An 8,645-nucleotide genomic window follows, 5' to 3' on the forward strand; every position below is an offset into this window, starting at 1 on the left:
CTAGAAATTATCAGTGCTTCCCTGCAAGTGAACCTGCAAAGTCACCTGTTGTCTGGTTTTGGAAACTACTGAATAAACATAGTTAGAATTCTAGAAAATCCAAATTTTACTATGAGAGTTGGAGATGGCATGATCGAAACCCATCCTTCTCCTAAACTTCTTTATTTTGTTACTATTATGAAAAGGTTCTTGTAAAGTTATAAAATCAATTTTATGAAGTCTGACAACCTTAGTGAGTCTGTCCAGAGCACCCTTGGAGGTTATCCCTCTAATATTCCATATTATGTATTTAATCATAATGGAATTTCAGGGGAAAAGACAACCTTCTCAGATTGTTCCGGTTTTTCTGGGAAATTATTATTGTTTCCCTTTTTGTTCTTTCTACATTTCTTGTTTTTGTTACCTATTGGTGACAAACCTTGTCGTAAGATAGCTTCTTCTTTTTCTTGTGTGATAGGGTCCTTGATTTCTTTTGGAGTTGGAGCAAATACTTCGATTAGACTATCAAGGATTTATGCTTCTTCCACTTCAGAGACATCTAAAAAGCTATCAGGAACCGCCTCGTCTGAGGATATTCCTGCTATTTGTTCTTCACTAGTGTCATAACAATATTCCTGATCGAAGTTATTTCCTAAATTAGGACCATGTTTATTTTCAGGAGGAATGTACTCAATGCTACCCAGATCAATCTCTATTTTGCCTCTTTTTAATTGTAAACACTCAAGAGATCAGCTGTAGTAGGGGACATATGATCTTTTTGTATTCCTTTAGAGCTGCTGCATTGGCTATCAACTATTTTTTTCTCTTCTCGACCTTGATTGACTTCCACACTGTTCTGGCGTTGTTCTTTTGTCGACTTGTTTCCATCTAAGGCTTTGTCAGGTTTTTTCAGTGTGTTCTTGTTCGTTACCAGCTTTTGGTTTCTGTTTTACCCACAACATATTCTTGAGAAATCTGGCAGCGGTAACCTTTTTTTTCCTCTTTTTTTTTTTGTTTCATTTTTTGGACTTTGGCTCTTGCTGCTTTGAATTTTCGTTCTTTGTTGTCTTTTTGGGTTTGCTGCAAAACATGGATATGATTCCCTTGATTGCCAACTCCGGGTGCTTCCAAATTAACAGGTTGCTCTCCAGCCACTGCTTTCTATTTTTCTCGAGTCTTTGCTGCTGCAATCCCTTGCCTCTCGGTCTGAAAATTAGCTTCTTGTTCCCTCTGCTTTGTTCTCTATTTCCCGTGCCTCATTTGTTCAGTAGCTTTTATTTGCTTGGCATTTTCATGGTCCTCTTTTGTATCATTGCTACTCTTGTCACTTTTGTTCTTAATAACCATTTTCCCGGTAGCTCTTGTGATCCTTTCCATCCCGAATCTTGTTAGTCTTTAAAACCTTCTTATTCCTCTTCCTGGTGACTTCTATAAAGCCATCATTATCCCGATCTGGGCCTGGCCCACCCACTGACGTATTTGGTGCATTTTCAGCTTTGATGTTGTCTTGTACATCATTGTTCCGTTGAATCTGTTCTGTGTTCATTTTTTGTAAGTGTGTTTCTCCTCTTTTTTCGGCTCGATTCGCTCTCGGTCCGTACTGCCAGCCTACCATCTAAGTCCTTTCCTTTTTCTTTTTCAACCCTTCTACATTAGATTATCGAGTGACCCAACATCCTACAATGAGCACAGCAATTTGGGGGCATTCTCGTATTCAAGCTTTCCGATAGAACCCTCATTTAGGCAGTTCTCATTTTCAGTTCTAATGAAGATAGAGTTGATTTGAGTCTTAGTGAGGTTCACCTCGACTCTTACTTTCGCCATACTTGGCCTGGTTTAATTCTCAATGGCAGGATCCATAATAAGAGGGGTTCCTATCGGGGCAACTATTTGTTTTACATAATTCGAAGTATGTAAATGAAAAGGCAAGCCCGGTAATAGAACCCAAACTGGAACTACCGGAGAATCCTCATCGGGTTTGAACTCGGACGTCCACTTTTCTAACCACATAACTTGTTCATCGATTTCAATAGAACGTCCATACCAAACTGTCTTGAAATCATCCTCATTGGAAAATTCGACAAAGACAGTACGATAATCATAAACACCGATTGTAACTTTACCTCTAACTGTAATTATCTCTGTGAATCTTGATCGTAGCTTTTCTATTTAAGGTCTGGCTCGAATAAATTTCCCGACCAAAGTGAATTTACATTCTTCAGACATAGCCCCATAATATTCATTGTTGTTGAATAGCACAGCCGGTACTCCATTATGAGTGATGCATTTGGCGGTGACATCTAGGTTCCCTAATCGGATTTGTTTCAAGATAGGAGCTTTAGGGTTTTGAATTACCTTTGCATAAGTGGAATTAGAGAGATTTTGGCTCGTAGGTGTAGTCGTAGTAGGATTATTAGCGGCAATTTCATTGCCACGCGCCGATTCCGGCATCTCCGGCGTCGGCGAGTGGGTTACAGACTCTTAGATTGGGGCTATTTTACCGTTGTCGGTGGTAGAGAGAGAAAATTGTCTATGCGTTTGATTAATTAACTGTAGTGGTAGTACTACACTTGTAGTTTTTTGTCCTTCAATTTTTCTTATTATCGCTTCTTATACTTCAATTTTTGTATTATTTTGCTGTAGCTACTGTCATTTTTTAGAATGCTTAGACATGCATGCTTCCTATAATATTTTGCCATGGTTTCTCATTATCATTACTTCTTTCTTGAACTGCTTTCATTTGCTTTTACTTTAATTAGCTGAGGGTCTATCAGAACTAATATCTCTACCTTCCAAGGGAAAGGCAAGGTCTGCGTACACTCTACCCACCCTAGACTTCACTTGTGGGATTACACTAGGTATGTTGTTATTGTACCATTAATTAAATAATCTCTTAAGGTTAAAAAATGATAAATAACATGCTATAATATGTTAAATTATGATGATGGTGCAAAAAGAAATCATTACACTTTTAGTATATACATATTTTATTACTTTATAAATAAAATTTAAATTATATGTATTGTTGATGTAAGAAAATTTACACAATTGAATCACTTAACTAATATATATACTCAATCCTATTTAATAACAAGGACTGAATCATATCTAAAATATATGGTAGCATGAGATAATGTATCGTTACACCTCGCATTTTCATACGTTGAGTTTTGCCGAATGCTAGTTGTCCTAGTCTTGGGAAGTAGGACAAATTTTTCGAGGTCATGAGGATAGATATGTCCATCTTGGGTATATAATGGAGTACAACCATATTTAGTAAGCCTCGAGAAGGTTTAAGACTCGTCGTACCATCGGAGTTAAGTTTCGGTGAAAGTTTGGCAAAGTGTCACATTATGGCGTAATATTATGGGAAGAATGAATATGTTGTTGTATTGTAGTCATGGTTATGGATGACTTTGAAAGTGAATTCGAGAAGTGAACAATGTGTAGCTTGAGAAATCTATTAATTGTGATATTATGGGAGTTGCTATTGCTATTTGGGAGTTGTTTTATTACATGAAGAAAGTTGTTAAAACAAAGGAAATGCTGTCCAATTTTCCTAGCTTTTAGTCGCTTTAGTTTAGACCCAAGCATGTTTGAAATGATCTAATTTAGCACGAATTCTCTTAATGTAGAGTTGTGAGCTTGGAAAGAGAACGCTTAGTCTTTAAGGAGACGTAAAGATATGTAAGGCTAGTCCCTTCTTTTCTAAGGCATGGATCCTATGACATGATTTTCTTCATCTTCCATGATCTTCCTACATTCCGAAAAATATGACTCTATGTTACAAAGTAGTTTCCTACAGATAAAGTTAAGAGATATGTTCTATGATAATGACGATGATTCCATAGTTGTCAAGCTACATATGACATTCACGACACTCCTAAGCCCAGAAATACTAGAGGTCCACAATTTTCATGAATCTTACGATAAAATTGATAGTGGTTCTTATGATAGAAATTTCACGTAGCGAACCCACACGTGATTTCCATATTGCCCTTACTCCTAAAATGCTACAGGGCTTCCATGATCCTTAAAGCCCCTCATGATGATGTTGATGAATGTTTTTCATGACAACGATTACGATGGTCGTTCCCCTCCCAAAGGATACCCAAAGACTAAAGTTCCACATGTCCTCATAGGACGATTGAGCTTACCGTATGAGTCTACGTCACATTCATGATAGTTGACCTTGTCTTATGTTATTGTTTCTTTCAAAAGTGAGACATGACAGTAACGACAATCATAATAGCGAAAATGATTGTGCTTTCCAAGGGATATAGAAGCATAATTCCCTTATTATAAATTCAGTTAAAATGTCTGAAATGACCTACTCCCAAGAAAAGCTAGAATTTGCGACTTCCAAGACTCTTAAGATGATATTGATTAAAGGCTCCCGTAGTGATGGCAATGATAATGATGAGATATACTGAGCCTTGTTATAGCGGGGTAGGAAGGACATGTATGTGAATCTATCGAGCCACTACGTGGCCGAATACAGATATCGTCGAGCCACTACGTGGCCGAATACGGATAATGTTTAATGTGTATGAGCAGATACGGTACTATGATATGTATATGTATGTGCATTCCACGATTCTTGAGAAAAGGTAAAGTAAGCGTGACGAACACCTCGAAAGGTATTTGGTCTTTTATTTTATGCTATCCTTCACATTTTACATATGTTACTACTCATGCGCCTTACATACTGAAGACATATTTCGTACCGACGTCCTTTTCTTTTTGACGCTATGTCTACGCTGCACGTGCATGCGGAGTGCGATCCGCATTCGTAGAGCTATCGCGTACTTTGAGAGCAATCCATTGTTCCGAGGTGCCATTGATCTATTATTTTGTATATATATGTTTTGGGCACGGCGGGGTCCCGTCCAAATATGTCTAGTACTTAGTGGGCTCGTTGATACGTATGCGGGTAGCATGATTTCACGATTTCCTCGCCGATATATATTATTTTGATAGCCGAAGATAAAGGTAAATATGTATCAAAGTGAAAATGGTTTTCCTATTATTAGAAGCGTGAGAATAATAAATGAACGCAGGATGAGTATGATGAGTAGTAGTAATGTGGTTCCCGTGGTCATCCCCGCACTGGCCACGGTCTCCTAGGTCTGGGTCGTGACATATAATAGAGTCGTTTCGAAGTTAGGTTATTAGAAGTAGGTGATAAGCATCAGGTGTTAAAAGATATTTTTAGGTGTTTAAATTGATTTTATAAATAAGTAGCACATGTTTGGATAAAGTGTTGAAACTGATAATAATAGATCAGTTAGTATGTTTAAAACACATGTTGATAAACACTTTTTCTATTAAAATGACTAAAATATCCAAGTGATTTATTTATAAATATTTTTACATGGAAAAGATCAATGACAGAAATTAATAAAATAGAGAGATAATTAATAGTTATATTTTAGGAAAAATATTTAGAAAATTACAAAAGATAGTAGGGATAAAATCGTAAAGCTTAGTCAAACCACAAGTATTATAAACATTAAACAATAAAATCATAATTTATTCCAACTTATGATTTTTGGCCGATTTGACTTATAAGCACTTTTAATGTTTAACAATCACTTCGTCAATAAATGACGAACTCCATTATACAGATGATAGGATAGGCTAAGGCAGTAATCTCAACGAAGCTTAGAACGAGCTTTAATGAGTAGCAGCAGAAGGGGTAGAAATTCTCATAATAAACCAAAAAATACTACTATAAATTAATTTAACCAGCTTAAAAGCTTCGGGGTGAAAATAAACATTTATTCTTTTGTTTTAAAAAGAAAAAATAATGTGGAACCGTACTATATATTGGCTTTAAATCGTTCTCCTCATCTATCCAATCCGTATAAACAAAAGCTAAGAAGCAAAAAACAAGAGCACAACATTTCATATTGAATATCTCAGTTCAATAATACTCTCTCTCCATGTTAGCCAGCCACTCTTTCTTGTTTCCAGCTTCCTTCTATTTCGATCCATTTTCTTCCCGTAAAAATGGTTTTATTATCAAAAGAAAAGTTAAGACCCGGTACCTGTATCTAATTTTCATTTTCTTTACTTAAATATATATATATATATATATATATATATATATATAAAGAACTTTAACTTTCTTTTTCTCATATGTGAGTTATTGTGGAACACTGAGTTTTAGCTCTTGTGGTATCCATTACAACTCTTATCAAAATCATCGGTTTTAGTCAGTGAGAGAGGTAAATTTTTCATCAAGGAGTTCATTACCTACTATATATGAATTAAAAAAAATAATTTAACCGTGTATATACAATATCCTTTTTTGGTGAAAGGAATTTGGATAAACCCCTTTTAGCCTCTCTAGCTCGAGTCCGTGTTCGGTGTGTCTTAATTTAAACGTTATCGGCGAAAGTGGTGGTTTTGATTAACTTTATATCTATATTCCATGGTGAAGCTAAAGATATGAACTATGTTCACATTGAATCTCTTTCGTCCTAACATAAAGAGAAATTTTTATCAAATATAATAGTTTTGCCTTTTTTTGAATCTTCGTTGTGAGATATTTGGATCCGCCACCATTTATATTTATTTTACACATGTATATTTAGGGTTCAACCTTGAGATGTTACTGAATTTTGTTGAACCCGTAGTTAACTCCGTTATTGTATTTTCTCCTATTCATTAATTTGGAGTTGATCAAATGAGTTATATAATTAAATTCCATATTTAATTTGCGTATCCCGATGCACAAGTTGTACATATCACGTTGCAGATGTTAATGGAATCGATCGTTACGCTTAGAAATCGCAACCTTAGCTTTAAGAAGAGTACGCACCGCCGCACCGTCATAAGATTCCATTGAAGTCAAAGCGAAGAAGGCATATATCAGCTAGGTCATCGTCTCATCCGAAATCTTAAATGTTCGATACGATAGAATTTTTTCATTTAGTGGGGTGCGTCAGGACTAGGTTATCCTACTCGACGACGCGCTGTGGCCTAAGTAGAAGCCTTACCCCCAAAAATATTGAGTTAATATCATGTGGACTGATATTGGTCCACATAATATCATGTGGACTGATATTAGTCCACATATCACATATTAAACTGATAAGAATAGATAAGTACTATACTTGATCTTAGCCACAAGGATGAGAAAGGTATGATGGGATACAAATTCTATTAACTAAATTATAGATATCTCAGCGCATCCCTTCAAGTGGAAGTTGTGAATTTTTACTAATAATTCATAAAAATGGACAACCGTGCACAAATCATTCCGCATTCACATAGGATAATGACAATGGTCACACCTCTAAGGGAGTGTAATGTAAACAACCTAGTCTAATACAAACATCAAATTTTGATTCCACGCCTCAAACCTGTGTGACGTATAGGTCACTCGGAGAAATTATACCGTTGTTCCAAGGTTTCCCTTCTTACGGTGATGGATGACAACGAAAATTGAACCGAGGACATATGTCAGCTCTAACTGTTATCACGTTAAATCGTGCGATAATTTTATTTAACTTTTTTTGTTAATGATCGAGTATATAATTTTACTTACTTTTAGTTATGTTTTCAAACTGATCAGGAAGAAAAGAAAAATGAGATGGATCAAGTGATCAAGAAGAAAGCAGGGGAAGTTTGCTAAAAGGCCACTCTCAACACTTATTTTGACAAAAGGCCATAAGTCTCAAAGAATTGGCTAAAGGGCCACTATTTATGACATCATCAAATGAAGTCTCCCATGTTATCACCCCTATACCCAAAGTTTAAAAAAATACAAAACAGCCCCCAACCACCAACTTTTAATTACCCCAATTTAGCAGCCCAATTTTTTTTGTTCCCTCCCTCCAAAGGCTCGTTGCTCCCCATTTTTGCACTTGTCCGATTCTGCTTCCAACCAAATTTCTGGCTTTTCATATGAAAATCAGTCCGAAACGATGGATTTCTTCCCCGTTTCAGTTATTGTAACTTAAATCTCTTAGAAATCATTGAAAACAAGCTCGAATTATTTTTCACCGTTGTTGTCAAAACTCAATTAGCAGGTGCCAATTCCATCCGCATCTACTGGTAATGGAGTTCATTTTTTATTCTAATCCTCTTGTGAAGTCAATGCTCCATTAAAAGAGTCATATCCCTGTTGTTTTTTTTTTTTTTTGTCTAAATCCGGTATTGTTTTAAGTTTAGGCATCGACCAATTATAGATCATAGCAATAGTCTATTATATCTTTAGTATGACGTCTATTGGAGAATATGTTATAGTAGGTGGTGATTACGGTGAATGGGTGGAGACCCAAAATGTTGGATTTGGAATTCTGCGAGGTGCGGACCGTGTTTCGTCGTGAATCGCAATGGTATGTATAACGATTTGCTGAGTATTTAAAAAGAGGGGTTAGATTACGACCCTGTGACTTGCGCATTACTTATATGATTAATGCTCGCCCACTAGGAAAAGTTTAGCACGTTGCGCCGTCTCAACAAGACGTGGCCAAAGACAAATTTCAGAGAGAGAACCTATTTTTTTTTTTTTGAGAAAAAATAAAGATCGACATATATAATTTTATTTACAGCCTTTTTTCTAGTTTTGGTTTTTAGATGCGAGGTGATTAATTGTTATTTTATAATAGTCAAGCACAATGCAAAATTTTTAAGAATTTTTTTTAAAACAATTT

At 35.9% G+C, this 8,645-nt stretch overlaps 1 pseudogene; it reads right to left on the reverse strand.

Annotated features, from left to right (window-relative positions):
* Positions 1 to 6,918: 6,918 nt before the first annotated feature.
* Positions 6,919 to 7,131, reverse strand: LOC132043073 (U2 spliceosomal RNA; annotated as a pseudogene).
* Between the last annotated feature and the right edge of the window lie 1,514 nt (positions 7,132 to 8,645).

This window comes from Lycium ferocissimum, unplaced genomic scaffold (assembly GCF_029784015.1).
Source record: "Lycium ferocissimum isolate CSIRO_LF1 unplaced genomic scaffold, AGI_CSIRO_Lferr_CH_V1 ctg20778, whole genome shotgun sequence".
Lineage (NCBI taxonomy): Eukaryota > Viridiplantae > Streptophyta > Magnoliopsida > Solanales > Solanaceae > Lycium > Lycium ferocissimum.